The sequence below is a fragment of the Budorcas taxicolor genome, chromosome X, assembly GCF_023091745.1.
Source record: "Budorcas taxicolor isolate Tak-1 chromosome X, Takin1.1, whole genome shotgun sequence".
NCBI classification, from domain to species: Eukaryota; Metazoa; Chordata; class Mammalia; order Artiodactyla; family Bovidae; genus Budorcas; species Budorcas taxicolor.
The window spans coordinates 33,082,063-33,102,603 of NC_068935.1; positions in this window are offsets into that span (position 1 = coordinate 33,082,063).

A 20,541-nucleotide genomic window follows, 5' to 3' on the forward strand; every position below is an offset into this window, starting at 1 on the left:
GTTACTTTGTCATAAGTACTTTAAATAATTACAGTACTTGTCAGATATCTCTAAAGTAGATTATTTCATGCAAAAGAAAACAGTGTATCCATACCCATATCATATTATATTCTGTCCTTGATGTGACATCACATCAGTTTGGTTGACAGTTGATAACATTACAGATAAAGATACCTATTTTATCAAAGGATTATGCCTGTCATGGTATAGGAGATTTAGTGTCACTCACTAGCAGCTAGTAACATTCTTTTTGCAAGTTTGGGGAGTAACGGATAAGGCTAGATGACAGGGTATCACAAACAGTTTGCATCGTTCAGTAATTTAATACAAATGGACACATGAGTTTTTCCCATTTGAAAATTATATATTTGAGTTTCTAAATTTCCACTTGAAAGATAAGGTGAATGCCTGTGGTAGAAATGTTTCCACCCATCGCTTTCTGGTGGTTAAACTAGCTTCTACTTGGAGGAAACGTGTCACTTCTGATCAATTCCATGCTAGCAAGGAGACACTGCTTTTTAAACTCAAGATTTTATTTCCTAACAAGATAGCATATATAATATGTAATTAATATCAAGACTGCCAATATTTGTAATACTGTCAATGAGACATTGACTGATAAATTAGTAATAAAGTACCAGAAAAACATGAAGACTGGAGATGCTATAAATCTTCTCAAATGGTTTCTCCAAGTGATCTCAGTCGCTAAGGCCTGTCTGACTCTGCAACCCCATGGACTGTAGCCACCAGGCTCTTCTGTCCGTGGGATTTCCCAGGCAAGAATACTACGGTGGGTTGCTGTTTCCTCCTCCAAGGTATCTTCCCAATCCAGGGATCAAACCCACGTCTCTTGTGTCTCCTGCATTGGCAGTCCAATTCTTTATCACTGAGCCACCTGGGAAGCCCAAATCCCATGAACAGAGGAGCCTGGCTGTCTTCAGTCCAAGGGGTCGCAAGAGTCAGACACAACCGATCATAGAGCACACACACATACACAATTCAAGTTTAATATATCCAAAATCTAATTTATTATCTTCTATCTACTGAAAAGATTCCACCTACAGTCTTTTCCCATTTTAAGTAGTGACAAATTTTTCTCACTCCACACATCCCATCCATCAACAAATTCTTTTGATTCCAACATCTATATAAATCTAGAGTATAACAGCTTCTCACAATTTCCTTTACTATCTCTATGATCCAAGAAACCATCATTTTTAAATAAACTTAGAGCCCACTAACTGCTTAATCTGCTCCCACCCTTCTCAGTCCTCACTTCTGTGTAGTATACAAAGTGTAGTATTCACACAGCAACAAAGAGATTCATTTATCTAACTCACATCTTGTCATTACTATGTCTTTCAATATCACATGGAGCATAAACACATATTTTTACAATGATCTAAACACTAAAAATATTCTGCTTCCCCCTTACATTGTTCCAACTTCATTTCTGACCATTTTTCCCTTATTATACTGGCTCTAGCCACAGTCTTTCTTGATGGTCTTCAAAAAAGTCACGCTCTCAACTTTGGGCCTTTCTATTATTTCTGTAATGGCAAGACAAAAGTGACATATGATTTATCTTTATTTTCATAATGTGTAATAAAAGGAGATCAAACCAGTCAATCTTAAAGGAAATCAGTCCTGAATATTCATTGGAAAGACTGATGCTGAAGCTGACACTCCAAACTTTGGCCACCATTGCAAAGAACTGACTCCTTAGAAAAGACCCTGATGCTGGGAAAGATTGAAGGCAGGAGGAAAACGGGACAACAGAGGATAAGATGTTTGGATGGCATCACTGATTCAATCGACATGAGTTTGAGCAAGCTCAGGGAGTTGGTGATGGACAGGGAAGCCTGGCATGCGACAGTCTATGGGATCGCAAAGAGTTGAACGTGATTGAGTGACTAAACTGAACTGAATAAAAGGAGAAATACTTTATGTTAACTGGCTTTTGAAGACTGCCCTCCCTAAGTTGCTAATATTGTGCTATTGAAGTGATAGTGAATCATCTTATTACCAGAGAACAGATTACCCATTGATAAGATATGGTTCTACCGGTTTATAGTTCATGCAAAAACATGCCTATGCTATACTAAAATAGTACATAACAGAGCATTAAAAATACATAAACTTTGGGTGCACTGGGTAGTATATCTATCTTTGTGTGGTATATCTATGATATTTGGAAAATAATGATAGAAAGGTGTTAATGCAAAGTCATTTAATCAGCAAACTCAAAAAAAGAAGTGAGGACTTGTGAACATACATATGTATTGAAGAGGAGAGTGTATATATTGGAAATAGGCAAACTTTTTTGAAGTTGATGACTTATAATTTCTATAGAGAAATAAAGCATACTATATGCATAGAAAAAAGAGCCTTGGTCTTCTTAGTTTGCTAAATTTTCAAAGTACTAATACTCATTTAGACAGTGCTACTTTTTGGATAAATTAGTCAATATCCTTTAGATACAATGTCCTAAGTGTTATTAAGAAGCTATGGAACTCCCCCTACCCCAGTTAGGAGCATTATTAGGCAGCACATTATATGTTGAAAATCACTGCAGATGGTATTGCAGCTATGAAATTAAAAGATGCTTACTCCTTGAAAAGAAAGTTATGACCAACTTAAATAGCATATTAAAAAGCAGAGACATTACTTTGCCAACAAAGGTCCATCTAGTCAAGGCTATGGTTTTTCCTGTGGTCGTATATGGATGTGAGAGTTGGACTGTGAAGAAAGGTGAGTGCTGAATCGATGCTTTTGAACTATGGTGTTGGAGAAGACTCTTGAGAGTCCCTTGGACTGCAAGGAGATCCTACCAGTCCATCCTAAAGGAAATCAGTCCTGGGTGTTCATTGGAAGGACTGATGCTAAAGCTGAAACTCCAATACTTTGGCCACCTCATGCGCAGAGTTGACTCATTGGAAAAGACTCTGATGCTTAGAGGGATTGGGGGCAGGAGGAGAAGGGGACGACCCAGGATGAGATGGCTGGATGGCATCACTGACTTAACGGACACGAGTTTGAGTGAACTCCAGGAGATGGTGATGGACAGGGAGGCCTGGCGTGCTGCGATTCATGGGATCACAAAGAGTCGGACACAACTGAGCGACTGAACTGAACTGAACTAATTAATTATCAAATACAATCGAGAATGCAATCAAATATACAAAATAAATCAGGAATGAGTCTTCTTTCAAAGTAATAACAATAAAAAAAAAAAAAACCTGTGAGTCTTAAGGGTAAATGTTTGTAGGAGAGAATCCAACTTATCTAAGATAGGAAGTATTTCTCAAATGTCAAATAACTACTTTTATTTCAAAGGGCACTTTTGCAAGAAAAAAAATATTTGAAATTCTCTTTTGTCATGAAATTCTCCTTTTAAGACACATTAAAAAAATCTTAAAACCTGGAGCTAAATAATTGCACTTGGTACAGTAGCATTTCTATTTTCAAAGAAGGTTCTGTCTCACCAGTGCTTGTTAATAAAAGCTCCATCATAGTAAAATACAAGCTGGCATTTATTCCATGCTGTTACAAACAAGTTTGTGCAGCATACTTGAAGTGTGTTTTCTTGATAATTCCTATAATACAGTACATGGCCTCCTACTGAATGAGGTAAATGATGATAATAGCAATCATCAAAGTTATAATACTTCAAGTCCTATTAAAGTTGACTTCAGGAAAAAAAATACTGTGTGCTGTTGTTTGTCACATTGTTACTTTTTTTTTAACTTTCACTTGTCTCTTTTATTTTTTTTTGGTTTTGTAAAATTGTTAGGATGTCAAATCAGTCTCCATAGATTTAAATATTATGAGAGTCTGCTTAACAGCCATGAATAATGACATTACTGAAGGTAAAGGTTAGTATAAAACACTTGAAGTTCAAAAGAAAATTTTCGTTGGAACGATGTCTTAACAAAATATGGGACCTAAGATTACTCCAAACATGTGTGCTAAAATGACTATTTAAACATGATTACAATGTGCTATTTATATATTTTGGTTGATGAATAATAATGCCTTTTGCACATGCTTAAAGAGTAATTTTATGTTAACCAAAGCTTTAGTAGTAACCAGATTTTTCAAAAACTTTCAATGTGAGCAACTAAGGAACACAGGATTTCATTTTAACTGAGTTCTTAAGAAGGTCTTAGATAACTGCTTGTGATTTATTTTTAAACAATTCACTTGAAACCAGATTTATAAAATCTTCTGAAGGGAATCACTCCAAAATTAAAACTTTAGATTCTTTCCAAGGAATTAATGTTTCATTTTGCTACAGAGCTTTGCCTGCCCAAATCCAGAAGAATATTTTTCCCTCTCTGGTTACAGTTTCTTAGAGCAGAAGTAATTTATTCTTGCATACAGACTTAGTTATTTATGGTGTTTTACATGCTTATTATGGTAATGCTAGTTTATTTGCAAAAAAAAGAAAAAAACAGTGTGCACTAATAGAAAGTAGTGGGATTCTATTCTCACTGGGCATTATTAAGAATCATTATTAGCTGCCTATTCTTTTATAGCATCAATACAGCCTTCTGGTATTTAGTCAATATTTTCTCATAATACTTCATATTTAATTAATCTCAAAGATAATAAATGGATGTTTGTCACCCATCCTTTACATTTAAACTTGAAAAGCATTTTTATGTTTTGTTCTTTAGAAATAAAAAAAAAATATTTATGGGAATCATCAGTTTAATCTGGTATGCATTTTTAAACCGTGGATAAAGATTACCTATCCCCCCACATTTCATGGGGTGAAATTAGCATATTCATTAATTTTGTTTCTATTTCCATTTCTATTCCCAAGGTTAATTAATTTAAAGAAGTCTGACTTAATTATGTATCCTATAGTCATTTCTGCCAGGTACAGGGCAAAGAAACCCATTTAAATACAATACCACAGATTCCATTTCATGGCTATGGCATACTCTTGTGCTCATTTACACTATATGACCTGATTTTTTTTCCCTGAAGCATATGTTCATTGACATTTTATCAGTTGGGATTCAATGAGAAAAGCAGAATTAATTAAAAATGTATAGATATAGATACATTATAGATACTAGATATAGATTGTGCTGTGCTCACTCAGTCATTTCCGACTCTTTGGGACACCATGGACTGTAGCCCACCAGGCTCCTCTGTCCATGGGATTTCCCAGACAAGAATCCTGGAGTGGGTTGCCATTTCCTCCTCCAGGGGATCTTCCCAATCCAGGGATCGAACTGTGTCTTCTGTGTCTCTTGCATTGGCAAGTGGATTCTTTTCCACTGTGCCACCTGGGAAACCAATTAGATATAGTTCAAAGATATAGATACAGATATAGACACAAAAGCTTCCAGTTCTTTCTGAATAAATCCTCAGACTTATTAAATTAAACTGCCTTACATGATTGTGGGACTGGCTAAGGAAACCTAAAATCCATAGGCAGGTTGTCAGTAAGGGCAGAATGGATCTCATGGGCATGGATCTAAATTGTTGTCCACAGGCAGAATCCGTCCCCCCACCCACCTCAATCTCTCAACCTTCAGCACTATTTTTAAGGCCTTACAGGTGATTAAATCAGACACACCTAGATTATCCAGAGCAACCTCTTTTACTTAAAGTTAACTGATTAGGAACTTTACATTAGCAATATAGCATCACAACATCACCCAGATTAATGTCTGAATAAACAGAGAATGTAGCCTAGTCAAGGTGATACATTAAAAAAGAAAAAAATTGTAGCCATGAAGCCAAATTTAATCAATAAAAATCTATTACCATTTCAAAATATTATACAAATTTAACCTTTAAATATACTGGCATTATATCTTTAGAAGGTAGAAAAAACATAGCTGTTTGAACTGACAGGCCCTTTGATACTGCTAACAGGAGCAAGAGGAAATTAGAAGACAGGGGAGTAAAATACTCAACAAAAGTACACCATGAATATATTCCTTCCCAACCTGAATCTCAGGACAAATAAATAATTCCTACAACCAAGGAAGACTGCAAATATGGTGAAAGGATTCAGTCATGAACTTCATGTAGCAAATAGCATATCAAAATATATAGAGGAGAATTTCCAGAAGTAAGTAACAGATCAGCTTGACTCAAACCATTCTGCAAAAATCAACTAGAAAAGCTGTGGAAAATACTGTTTAAAATATTTCTAAGGCATGAGTGGGCTACCAAGACAGCCAGAATCTGAAGAGCCAAGATCCAGAAACAAATGGGAAAAAAATTTAAGAAGGGCATTTCAATTCAATTTTCCCTTCAATGTATTAACCATTAAGCCAGTGTATTATATGGCTTCCGAGAGGCTGAAAAACTATCAGAGCTTTTACTGGTCTCGGGTGTCTAAGGGAGACAACTAGAATTCACAGCCCAATAAGGAGAAGTTTCTCTCAAACAACCTGGCTTTCATTTTAGACTTTTCAAGGCTTATCTCTAAAGAAAAGCAGGAACTGGATATATAAAAGTTCACACAAGAGATTAAATTCAACTTTTAATGAAATGAATCACTGAATTTATAGAGGTGTTATGTCTATATTTGGTCTTCCCTGGTGGCTCAGTCGCTAAAGAGTCTGCCTGCAATGTGGGAGACCCAGGTTCAATTCCTGGGTTGGGAAAATCCCCTGGAGAAGGAAATGGCAACCTACTCCAGTATTGTTGCCTGGAGAATTCCATGGACAGAGGAGCCTAGGGGGCTACAGCCCATGGAGTCACAAAGAGTCGGACACGACTGAGTGACTAACACTTTCACTTTCACTATGTCTATATTCTAATGAAAGCAAGAAGCAAAAACAAATCCTCTCTTAGGAAATACTATACAGACAGTCACCAACTAAACAATGGTTTCACTTACAATTTTTTTGACTTTATTGTGATTTGAAAGTGATATGCATTCAGTAAAAACCATCCTTTAAAATTTGACTTTTTTTCTGGGCTAGTGATATGTGGAAGAATACTGTCTTGTGATGCTGGGTAAACAGTAAATACACTTACAACCATACTGTATCTGTGCAACCAGCTTGCTTTTCATTTTTTTGTGTAATATTAAACAAATTACATGAAATATTCAACACTATTATAAAACAGGCTTTGTGTTAGATGATTTTGCCCGACTGTAGATTAATGTAGGTGTTCTGAAAACATTTAAAGTAGGGTAGCTATCCTATTTGGTAGGTTAGGGTATTAAATGCATTTATTTTCAATGTAGGATATTTTCAACTATGATGGGTTAATCAGGACATAACCCATTATAAGTTGAGGAAGATCTGTGATTCTGAACCTCAAAATACAATATTATAAAGTAATTAGCCTCCAATTAAAATAAATAAATTTAAATTAAAAAACAAACCAAAAAAAACATTTCATATACCATTTCTGGCATATAATAAAATAATTAACATACTTAGCAGATAAGACCAGGTGACCAATATCAGTAGAAAACTAGATAATAGAAGTAGATGCATAAGAGACTCAAACTCTGAGGTTGCTAGACACAAATTTGAAAATGAGAATTTCAGTACAAAATAGGAAGCTGTAAATAACAAACATATGGTTTCCAATTCGCCCCATGAAGAACTTAGGAGTCACCATTCCATCCCCAAAAGTAAAAATCTTAACAGACTGAAATCTCAACAGCTCTTCTTAGGTCCATCAGAAGAGCAACATCACAAGCAAATTGCTATCCCTCAATTTGGAAAGAAACACAGGCAGATACAGAGAATCAGAACATACCAGAACAAAAACTAAGGAGCAAAAATCTCCACAGGAACCAGTGCTAGGATGGGAAAACCTGAACTATAAGGAACAAAGTACTGGAGGCTCAGTTTGCACAAGTCTGTGAGATAAAAACTCCAGGGGAACCTAGTCATAGGGGGACCACTTCACAGCAAATACTGGAGGAAGTTTTCCTCTTGCTTCCGGCAGGGGAGGGGAAAAGGAACCATTTTGAAGTCTGCCATATCATTCTGTTATTAATAAAGTCTGTCCTCAGGATAAACTATTTAGCCAAAGTCTAATTGGTTTAAAGTTTTATCAGAGCCTAATCAATCTGAGGTTGGGGGCGGCAGCCAAAAGGAGCTACCCCACATCCGAGGTCAGGGGCGGTGGCCAAGAAGAGCTACCACATGCCAGAGGTCAGGGGAGGCGGCCGAGAGGAGCAACCCCACATCCAGGAGCAGTGGCTGCACGGGCACAGGAGGGCCAAGAGGAGCTCTTCCACGTTCAAGGTCAGGAGGGGCAGCCATGAGGAGATACCCCTCGTCCAAGGTAAGGAGCAGTGGCTGCACTTTGCTGGAGCAGACGTGAAGAGATAGCCCATGTCCAAGGTAAGAGAAACCCAAGTAAGATGATAGGTGTTGCAAGAGGGCATCAGAGGGCAGACACACTGAAATCATAATCACAGAAAACTCGCCAATCTGATCACATGGACCACAGCCTTGTCTAACTCAATGAAACTAAGCCATGCTGTGTGGGACCACCCAAGACGGGAGGGTCATGGTGGAGAGGTCTGACAGAATGTGGTCCACTGGAGAAGGGAATGGCAAACCACTTCAGTATTCTTGCCTTGAGAACCCCATGAACAGTATGAAAAGGCAAAAAGGTAGGACACTGAAAGATGAACTTCCTGGGTCTGTAGGTGCCCAATATGCTACTGGAAATCAGTGGAGAAATAACTCCAGAAAGAATGAAGGGAGGGAACCAAAGCAAAAACAAACACCTAGTTGTGGATAGGACTGGTGATAGAAGCAAGGTTCAAGGCTGTGAAGAGCAATATTGCTTAGGAACCTGGAATATCAGGTCCATGAATCAAGGCAAATTGGAACTGGCCAAACAGGAGATGATAAGAGTGAACATCGACATTCTAGGAATCAGTGAACTAAAATGGACTGGAATGGGTGAATTTAAATCAGATGACCATTATGTCTACCACTGTGGGCAGGAATCCCTTAGAAGAAATGGAGTAGCCATCATGGTCAACAAAAGAGTCCGAAATGCAGTACATGGATGAGATCTCAAAAACGACAGAATGATCTCTGTTCATTTCCAAGGCAAACCATTCAATATCACGGTAATCCAAGCCTATGCCCCAACCAGTAATGCTAAAGAAGCTGAAGTTGAATGGTTCCATGAAGACCTACAAGACCTTTTAGAACACCAAAAAAAGATGTCTTTTTCATTATAGGGGACTGGAATGCAAAAGTAGGAAGTCAAGAAACACCTGGAGTAACAGGCAAATTTGGCCTTGGAGTATGGAATGAAGCAGGTCAAAGGCTAAAAGAGTTATGCCAGGAGAATGCGCTGGTCATAGCAAACACCCTCTTCCAACAACATAAGAGAAGACTCTACACATGGACATTGCCATAAGGTCAACAACAAAATCAGATTGATTATATTCTTTGCAGCCAAAGATGGAGAAGCTCTATACAGTCTGCAAAAACAAGACTGGGAGCTGACTGTGGCTCAGATCATGAAATCTTTATTGCCAATTTCAGACTTAAATTGAAGAAAGTCAAGGTTCGTGACATTGTACAGGAGACAGGGATCAAGACCATCCCCATGGAAAAGAAACACACAAAAAAACCAAAATGGCTAACTGAGGAGGCCTTACAAATAGCTGTGGAAAGAAGAGAAGCATAAAGCAAAGGTAAAAAGGAAAGATATAAGCATCTGAATGCAGAGTTCCAAAGAATAGCAAGAAGAGATAAGAAAGCCTTCCTCAGTGATCAATGCAAAGGCATAGAGGAAACAACAGAATGGGAAAGACTAGCGATCTCTTCAAGTAACTTAGAGATACCAAGGGAATATTTCATGCAAAGATGGGCTTGATAAAGGACAGAAATGATATGGACCTAACAGAAGCAGAAGATATTAAGAAAAGGTGGAAAGAATACACAGAAGAACTGTACAAAAAAGAGCTTCACCACCCAGATAATCACAACGGTGTGATCACTCACCTAGAACCAGACATCCTGGAACGTGAAGTCAAGTGGGCCTAAGGAAGCATCACTACAAACAAAGCTAGTGGAGGTGATGGAATTCCAGTGGAGCTATTTCAAATCCTGAAAGATGATGCTGTGAAAGTGCTGCACTCAATATGCCAGCAAATTTGGAAAACTCAGCAGTGGCCACAGGACTGGAAAAGGTCAGTTTTCATTCCAATCCCAAAGAAAGGCAATGCCAAAGAATACTCAAACTACCACACAACTGCACTCATCTCACTTGCTGGTAAACTAATGCTCAAAATTCTCCAAGCCAGGCTTCAGCACTACGTGAACCATGAGCTTCAAGATGTTCAAGCTGGTTATAGAAAAAGCAGAGGAACAGGAGATCAAATTGCCAACATCTGCTGGATCATCACAAAAGCAAGAGAGTTCCAGAAAAACATCTATTTCTGATTTATTGACTATGCCAAAGCCTTTGACTGTGTAGATCACAATGAACTGTGGAAAATTCTGAAAGAGATGGGAATACCAGACCACCTGACCTGCCCCTTGAGAAACCTATATGCAGGTCAGGAAGCAACAGTTAGAACTGGACATGGAACAACAAACTGGTCCCAAATAGAAAAAGGAGTCTGACAAGGCTGTATATTGTCACCTTGCTTATTTAACTTCTATGCAGAGTACATCATGAGAAACTCTGGGCTGGAAGAAGCACAAGCTGGAATCAAGATTGCTGGGAGAAATATCAATAACCTCTGATATGCAGATGACACCACCCTTATGGAAGAAAGTGAAGAGGAACTAAAGAGCCTCTTGATGAAAGTGAAAGTGGAGAGTGAAAAAGTTGGCCTAAAGCTCAACATTCAGAAAACTAAGATCACAGCATCTGGTCCCATCACTTCATGGGAAATAGATGGGGAAACAGTGGAAACAGTGTCAGACTTTATTTTTTGGGCTCCAAAATCACTGCAGATGGTGATTGCAGCTATGAAAGGAAAAGATGCTTACTCCTTGGGGGAAAGTTATGCTAATGTAGATAGCATATTAAAAAGCAGAGACATTACTTTGCCAACAAAAGTCTGTCTATTCAAAGCTATGGCTTTTCCTGTGGTCATGTATGGATGTGAGAGCTGGACTGTGAAGAAAGCTGAGGGCCGAAGAATTGATGCATCTGAATCATGGTGTTGGAGAAGACTTTTGAGAGTCCCTTGGACTGCAAGGAGATCCAACCAGTCCATCCTAAAGGAGATCAGTCCTAGGTGTTCATTGGGAGGACTGATGCTAAAGCTGAAACTCCAATTCTTTGGCCACCTCATGTGCAGAGTTGACTCATTGGAAAAGACTCTGATGCTAGGAGGGATTGGGGGCAGGAAGAGAAGTGGACGACAGAGGATGAGATGGCTGGATGGCATCACTGACTCAATGGAATTGAGTCTGAGTGAACTCCGGGAGTTGGTGATGGACAGGGAGGCCTGGCGTGCTGTGATTCATGGAGTTGCAAAGAGTCGGACACGACTGAGCCACTGAGCTGAACTGAACTGAACCACCCTGAAGGACTTCCCTGGTGCCTCAGTGGAAAAGAATCTACCTGCCAATGCAGGAAATGTGGGTTCAATCCCTGGGTTGAGAAAATCGTTTGGAGAAGGAAATGACAATTCACTGCAGTATTCTTGCTTGAGAATTCCCATGGACAGCGGAGCCTAGCTGGCTGAAGTCCATGGGGTTGCAAAGAGTCGGACATGATTTAGCAACTAAACAACAACAAGAACAAATCAACCTGAGTTGCCCAACTTTAGATCCCTTTAGCCATCCTGCCACACCTAAAGGAGACTGGAAGCACTGGTCAAATACATAGTCCAGGAACACAGCTCACCAAAATACTAAGACCTAATCGTTATAAATGATTATAACCATTATAAATGGTTAGAAAATGATTCCCCTCCCCCAAACCTTATCCCTGCATTACTAAAGACCAATTTACTACAATTCATTTTAACCAGGACAGCATGTCCACCTTTCAACAAAAAAATTATATAGCACACTAAAAGGTAAAAGCACAGTCTGAAGAGATTGACCTAGCATCAGAACCAGGGTCACATATGGCAGGAATGCTGAATTATCAGACCGAGAATTCTTTTCAACTATGAATAACATTCTAAAGGCTTTCACAGAAAAAAGTATAAAACAAGCAAGAACAGATGGATAATATAAGCAGAGAGATAGATAGCCTAAGAATTAAATACTAGTGTTCAAAAATACTAACAGAAATAGAGAATTGCTTTGATGGACTTACTAATAGACTGGACACAGCTGAGGAAACAATCTTTGAACTAAGGAATTGATATTAGAAATTTCCAAAATCTAAAAGCAAAGGGAAAAAAGAACAAAATAAAGAACTGTGGGATAACTACACAGGTATAAAATATGAGTAATGGAAATACTAGAAGAAATATTTGAAGCAATAACGATTGAGAATTTACCCAAAGTAATATTAAGACATCAAATCACAGATCTAGGAGGCTTACACAATACAAAATAGGATAAGTACAAAAAAAGAGAGGCAAACCCCTACAACTAGGCATATCATATTTAAATTTCGATAAACCAAAGATGATAAAATTTGTGAGAGAAGACAGAGGGACAAAGATAATAATTATATTCAACTTCTCAGAAACCACATATGCAAGAAGAGAATAGAGTGAAATTAAGTGCTGAGGGAAAAAGAATTCCTACCAAACTGAAATTCTGTAACCTTCAAAGTTATCCTTCAAAAGGGAAGAAGAAACAGTGACTTTATTTATAATTTATATAATATACATATTCAATATTTAATGATGCTTATTTATAAGTGAAATGAATGACATCAATGATACAAGGGATGGGAAGAAGAAATTAGGAATCTTATTGCCGAAGTTGTAGTGTTATTTGGAAACTGATGTGGATTAGTTGTAAATGTATAAGAAACTTTAAAAAGTTGGAGGAAAAAGCTGTGATTCTGTCCTGCACAGCTATTCTCTAGAACAGTGGTGGTTTATCTCCATCTGCTTTCTCTCCCACTTAAGTGTGTGCCACTAACCCATAGAAGATTCAATGGTTTGACTAACACTAGCTTATAAGGAGATCCAACCAATCCGTTCTGAAGATCAGCCCTGGGATTTCTTTGGAAGGACTGATGCTAAAGCTGAAACTCCAATACTTTGGCCACCTCATGCGAAGAGTTGACTCATTGGAAAAGACTCTGATGCTGGGAGGGATTGGGGGCAGGAGGAGAAGGGGACGACAGAGGATGAGATGGCTGGATGGCATCACTGACTCGATGGACATGAATCTGAGTGAACTCCGGGAGTTGGTGATGGACAGGGAGGCCTGGCGTGCTGCGATTCATAGGGTCGGGAATAGTCGGACACGACTGAGCAACTGAACTGAACTAAACTGAACTGATTCTAAGCTTGAAAACACTTAAGATATCTAAGATCAAAAAATTTACTAGGTTTACAGTTGTTTCTCTGCCACCTTTTTCATGAAGCTCTCCTTAATCTTATTAGTAATTTTTTCCCCCTCTCTCTCTCTTGCTCTCCATCTTGTTTTCTCCTTTAAAGTCCTAGAATGATACTTCAGAGTTTTTATTTCTATTATACCTAAATTACTTCCTTTGTATTATACTTTGTATAATTATAGGCTTCTTGAGGACAAGAATTCATTTTACATTTTTTAAAAAACACATGCAAATCCGGCATAGTATATCTTTGTTAAATTAAATTGAATTGAAAATACTATACAGAATATACTCAAGTATATTTTGAATCAATACTACACAGTGATTTCCTTTTCTGTGGGAAGGAGAGATTCAAACATGTATAGCCAGACCAAATCAATAACCTAAATCATTTTTCTGTGGCACATTAATATTTTTATAATTATTTATCTTATTATCCAAATTTGGAGTCTAACGCTTTTCTTATTATGGCTCTGAAACTAGTCATTTGTAGACTGGATGCAAGATGATTTCTGGATGGAATCTTAGGGAAATTTACTATGCCTTCTGACTAAATTGAACCTAAGATGGTTTTCTTGCTCCCCAAAAGATTAGTGGGGAAGGTTGGTGTTGGTTAAGTATCTTTTCTGGATTATCTCCTACTTAGATTGTTACATTTAATTTACAAAATGTTTTCCATGGATGAACATAGAAGCCTATTTATTTTGTAGTTAAAAGACATTTCTTTTTATAAGTATGTTTTATTAAGATTACACTAAATAACTGAAAGAGAAATGTTATGCTGAATCAGATATTACTTTATTTCATAAAATGTGTAAATTTGTATTTAAAATCCCACACATGAATAATTCAAAATACATATAACCATGTTCCTCAAATGGTTACAAAAATCAAAAAAGTAAAGCATACTGATTTTTAAAAGCACTTAAACATTATTAGAAGTCTATATTTAAAGTTAATGATTATTTTATGAAATAATCATTCCCTATATCTTTGGTGAAAAGTAAGCAACATTTGCACCATAAAATCATCTGAAAATATTTCTACATTAAACCTGAATGGCATGTTCCTTATCTCATTCAATTGTAGCTGTATGCAGCATTTCATTTTTTAATAAATGAGAATATTGAAGCTCAGGAAACTTAAGAAAATACATTAACAATAGGTGGTAGAACTTGATTTACCTCTCTATGTGTCGTTTCTAGCAAAAGGTCTCTAATATTCTTCAATATTGGCAAGAAAAACTACTATGTACAGCTAACAAAAGCCCTAGGTCAGGGAGATTTACTAGCAATTTTTACCATTTTATTTTCCTATTTTTCCTATTTTCCTATTTCTTTTCCTTCTATGTTTGAAGACTCCATGATATCTTAGCAACACATGTGTGCTGTCTTAAATATAAAAGTCATTCTCAAGGAGATACACACAATTAACTCTCTCATTGCCTTCATCATAGTGGTGATCTTAAATCTGTTTTGTAATCAATCAACAATGATTGAGTTGTTACAATGTACTCAGTAATATATTAAGTGCTGTGGAAATATAATAGTGCTATCCTAACTTAAACTAAAGTAACAAAAAATAAGCACTTCCATCTGCTTATAATCTAATTTCATGTACACCAATTATTTTGAAATGAAAGTTGCTCAGTCATGTCTGACTCTTTGCAATCCCATGAACATGGAATTCTCTAGGCCAGAATACTGTAGTGGGTAGCCTTTCCCTTCTCCAGGGGCTCTTCCCCACCCAGGGATTGCATTGCAGGCAGATTCTTTACCAGCTGAGCCACAAGGGGAAGCTCAAGAATACTGGAGTGGGTAGCCTATCCCTTCTCCAGCAGATCTTCCTGACCCAGGAATCAAACCAGGGTCTCCTGCATGGCAGGCGATTCTTTAACAGGGAAGCCCTGTTATTTTGATGATATCTGCTATTAAATAATGTTGCTTAATAAGGTACTATTTGATTAATAGAAACAATAGATGCATTAAAGTTAAAGAAGTGAGAGATATGTGTTAATTGGAATTGGCAAACCTATTAATGTATGCCAATATTTGTGACAGGTTCTTTGAAATTATCTAGTCAGAGAAGAAAAGAAAGAAGGAAGGAAGGAAGGAAGGAAGAAAGAACAAAGAAAGCCTGCATAGACTATGAGATATCATCAAGAAAAACAATATATGCATTCCTGGAGTTCCAGAAGAAGAGAACGAGAAAGGGGAAATTTCTTTAAAGAAATAATGGCTGAAAACTTTCCAAATCCTGGGAGAGATTTGGACATCTGCCTTCATGAAGATCATAGGTAACATAAGATATCAATACAAACAATCTTCCCCAAGATAATATAATAAAATGGTGGTAGAGAACCAAAAGGAAAATTAATGAAAACCAAAACAGTTAAACATTACTTGTCTATGAATTTCTTTGGAAGGAACGATGCTAAAGCTGAAATTCCAACACTTTGGCCACCTCATGCGAAGAGTTGACTCATTGGGAAAGACTTTGATGCTTCGAGGAATTGGAGGCAGGAGGAGAAGGGGACGACAGAGGATGAGATGGCTGGATGGCATCACTGACTCGATGGACATGAATCTGAGTGAACTCCGGGAGCTGGTGATGGACAGGGTGGCCTGGCATGCTGCGATTCATGGAGTTGCAAAGAGTCAGACATGACTGAGCGACTGAACTGAACTGAACTGAACTGTCTATGAATTATGTCTTTTTCAGTAGCCCTGAGAAGGAGAAAAGGGAATGCTTTAAAGATAGAGCTTGGTTTCACAACCAAAATAAATAACATTTGTAGCATGCTTAATAAGTACTAGGACTGTGGCAATATGCATTATGAGAGGATGAGAGTTGTGCTTTCACAGTCATTTATGGATGTAAGTTCATTATTTCATGTGTTTCTCTTAAGTTCTTAGGGTCTTTGGGTGGAAAGAAAGGGAAAGAAGGAAAAGACTATAAGGAGGATTTTATACATCAAATGTGGCATACACTACTAGAAGTGGCATACACTACTTCTGCCGCATTACTTTAGCTAGACCTAACGCACAAGATGCTGAGAAATGCAAACTAGTAGAGATGCAGTCTAAATGGAAAGCCTGTTTTAGTCAACAGTTAGCCAGTCTCTGCCACAGGCTCATAGGTAATATCAAAGGAATGAGGATTGGCTTTGGGGATGCAATGAGAATAGCTGGTGAAAGAAACATGATAGAGATTTTAGTAATGAAGATTCTAAAGTGACCAAACAGTATGGTTATATAAGAAATACAAATTGTCAAGGGAATTTGGCAGTAAAATTCACCTTTTGTTATTGGCCATAGGGAGTTGTTGTTTCAGGTTCCTCCCTACCTGAGGTAACTTGGGTTCCAAGTTAAATGAAAAAGCAGCAAGAAGTATGATTGAGTGATTGAGAATCAAGAGTTAATGAGAAAGTTTCAAATACAGAGTCTGTAGCATCTGGTATAAGTAAGAGAAAAAGAAACTTGAAAACTCAAAACCTGTTACTCAGTCACATAACCATGTAGCCTTGAAACTCTGGGACTCCAGTGTCACAATACTCATGCTGGAAAGTCAGACACCAAATAGTAGCTTGTAATTTTGCTTATGTAAATTATTACCTATACTTAGCAGCTTATTAGAAAGCTATTGCAATTTTATGGACCTTACTTTACTTATTGGGAATGATAATAATAGTACTTAAACTACAGCAAGTATAGATTTAGATAATTTACTTGAAAACTTGCAGCACATTAAGTTCTGTCCAAAATGGCCATTGAGACATTCGGTCCATGATTCATTAAATAATACAAATATTTAACTTCATTAAAGTTTTATTTACATTATTTTTATTGTCATTTCTTATGAATTTTGGGTTTCACACTTCTTTTTGTTCTTTCTCGTCATGAAGTTTAGCAGGGTTAGTCTTAAGTTGATGAGCAACTGATCTAAAGTTTATAACAACTTGATTATTGGCTTTATATTCATTGTATCTGTTGTATCTGGTTATAGGAATTTTATTTTATTGGCATCATCATGAAGTTGGTGGCTGTATTTGAGTGTTATCACCAAGAACCTGGGTGATAACTGGTTAATTTGCTCTTCATCTTTTAATACTCCAATAAATCTCCAAATTTAAGGATGATGCACTGCCATTAGTTTTTGAAATCTGCTATGCCAGTTTTTCACAGCGTTGTTTGCCCTGTGCTTGTTATTCACTATTCATGTATAAACACTCCAAGTTTCTGGCAGAAATCTTGGAGCTTCTGTTCTTCCTCTACCTTCTCCATGACTTCCATGGATGTAATCCATCAGGTCATCTGAATTTTTTTTGTATTCTCCACATTTTACTCAAAGTTTCATTTATATCTTCCAAAGGTATAAATGGAAGTCCAAGCAACATGGATGGTCACTTACTGGTGTCACTCTAATTGTTTTCAGTTCAGTTCAGTTCAGTCGCTCAGTCGTGTCCGACTCTTTGCGACCCCATGAATCGCAGCACGCCAGGCCTCCCTGTCCATCACCATCCAAGCAACATGGATGGTCACTTACTGGTGTCACTCTAATTGTTTTAGACTCACGTATTAGACCCAAAGAATATGTTATTCACCACAGTGACTAAAAAACATGAAATAAGCATCCTTTTGCTTGTGAATTTGGTAAGAGTAATTGAATTGAATTCATATTTGCAAACTCAAAATCTATCATACACAATGAAAGGTTAATATCAAGATTTCTTTTCCATGTAAATGCAAGTATTTTCAAATATACATACATATATATGCAAGTTTCCTCATGCTTTTTCATTGTTAGTGCATAAATCAATGACACAATATCACCTAACATGATACTACACACAGTAAATAACTGTACTGGCCCCATCTTGAAGGTGCTATCACTGAATAATATGGTTGTTCAGTCTATCAGTCGTGTCTGACTCTTTGTGACCCCATGGACTGTAGCACACCAGGCTTCCCTGTACTTCACCATCTCCTGGAGCCTGCTCAAACTCATGTCCATTGACTCAGTGATGCCATCCAACCATCTCATCCTCTGTCATCACCTTCTCCTCCTGCCTTCAATCATTCCCAGCATCAGGGTCTTTTGTAATGAGTCAGCTTTCCACATCAGGTGGCCAAAGTATTGGAACTTCAGCTTCAGCATCAGTCTTTCCAATGAATATTCAGGACTGAGTTCCTTAGTGATTGATTGGTTTGATCTCCTGGCTGTCCAAAAGACTCTCAAGAGTCTTCTCCAACACCACAGTTCAAAAGCATCAGTTCTTCAGTGCTCAGCCTTCTTTATGGTACAACTCTCACATCCATCCACAACTACTGGAAAAACTATAGCTTTGATTATATGGACCTTTGTTGGCAAAGTAACATCTCTGCTTTTTAATACGCTGTCTAGGTTTGTCATAGCTTTTCTTTCAAGGAGCAAGCATCTTTTAATTTCATGGCTGCAGTCACCATCTGCAGTGATTTTGGAACCCAAGAAAATAAAATCTCTCACTATGTCCATTGCTTCCCCATCTATTCGCCATGAAGTGATGGGACCAGATGCCATGATCTTAAGTTTTTTGAATGTTGAGTTTTAAGCCAACTTTTTCACTCTCTTCTTTCACTTTCATTAAGAGGTTCTTTAGTTCTTTAATTTTTGCCATAAGGTTGCTGTCATTTGTATATCTGAGGTTATTGATATTCCTCCCGGCAATCTTGATTCCAGCTTGTGCTTCATTCAGCCCAGCATTTCACATGATGGACTCTGCATATAAGTTAAATAAGCAGGGTGACAATATACAGCCTTGATGTACTGTTTTCCCAGTTCGGACCCAGTCCATTGTTCCTGGTCCAGTTCTAACTGTTGCTTCTTGACCTGCATACAGGTTTTGCAGAAGGCAGGTAAGGTGGTCTGGTATGCCCATCTCTTTAAGAATTTTCCAGTTTGTTGTAATGCACACAGTCAAAGGTTTTGCATTATCAGTGAAGCAGTAGTAGATGTTTTTCTGGAATTCTCTTGCTTTTTCTATGATCCGACAGATGTTGGCAATTTGATCTCTGGTTCCTCTGCCTTTTCTAAATCCAGCTTAAACATCTGAATATTATCAGTTCATGTACTCTTGAAGTAGCTTGCAGAATTTTGAGCCTTACTCTGCTAACGTGTGAGATGAGTGCATTTGTGCGGTAGTCTGAACTTTATTTGGCATTGCCTTTCTTTGGGATTGGAATGAAACACTGACCTTTTCATTCCTGTAATATGTACTGTCATTTAAATACTGGATATTGTCAAAGTTGTGTGAATAAGAATTCTTTCCTTATCTTGAGTACCAGAATTGTGCATAAGAAATTGTTCTCATGTCTGGTCACTTTATACTACTCTGGAATTTCATTTCCATGCAATGACTTCTTTACTGAGTTTCCTTCTGGTAGCATTAATAGGACTTCTTCATCATGAATATGATGGAGAGTTCTTTGAAGGACCTACAGTGGTGTTGCATTTGGTTCTTCTGTGTGTCCTTTTAATCTATTCAGTTTTTTCCCTTACTTCCCCTTCAGCATCAACATTGTGCTGGTTTTTCCTTTCCCTTCTTGAATAATCGTACTGTTATCCCAAACCTGACTAGCTTGTATATCAGGCATGTAGGCTCTCCTCTCTCACAGCCCCAGTCCTTTTACTCCTATCTATCAAATGAATGGAAATGGTAACAAAAAACATTACAATGTGCCATTGGCTTTTCTTTTTGTGAGTATATTATTTCTGCTAAATTCCATTGAGAATTTTCAAATGAAGATTTCACATTGCCAAGCAACAGAAAAAAGGTTATTTATTTATTTATGTATTTTTCTTTTGTAGCCATCTGATCAATGGTCACTGGTTTGCTAGTAGAGGAAACCTTGCTAATGTCTTATGGATTTGACACCTGGACCGACTGGGCAGGATTAGCCAGTATGTAGGTACCAGTGGAGCGCATGGTAGTCAACATCCATAGGCAGGTAAGTGTGCGAATCACATCCACTAAAATCTCTCCAAATGAGCAAACACTTCTGGCAGTCTACCACAGTTCTAAGTGTTCCTCTGTAAGGTATCCATCCA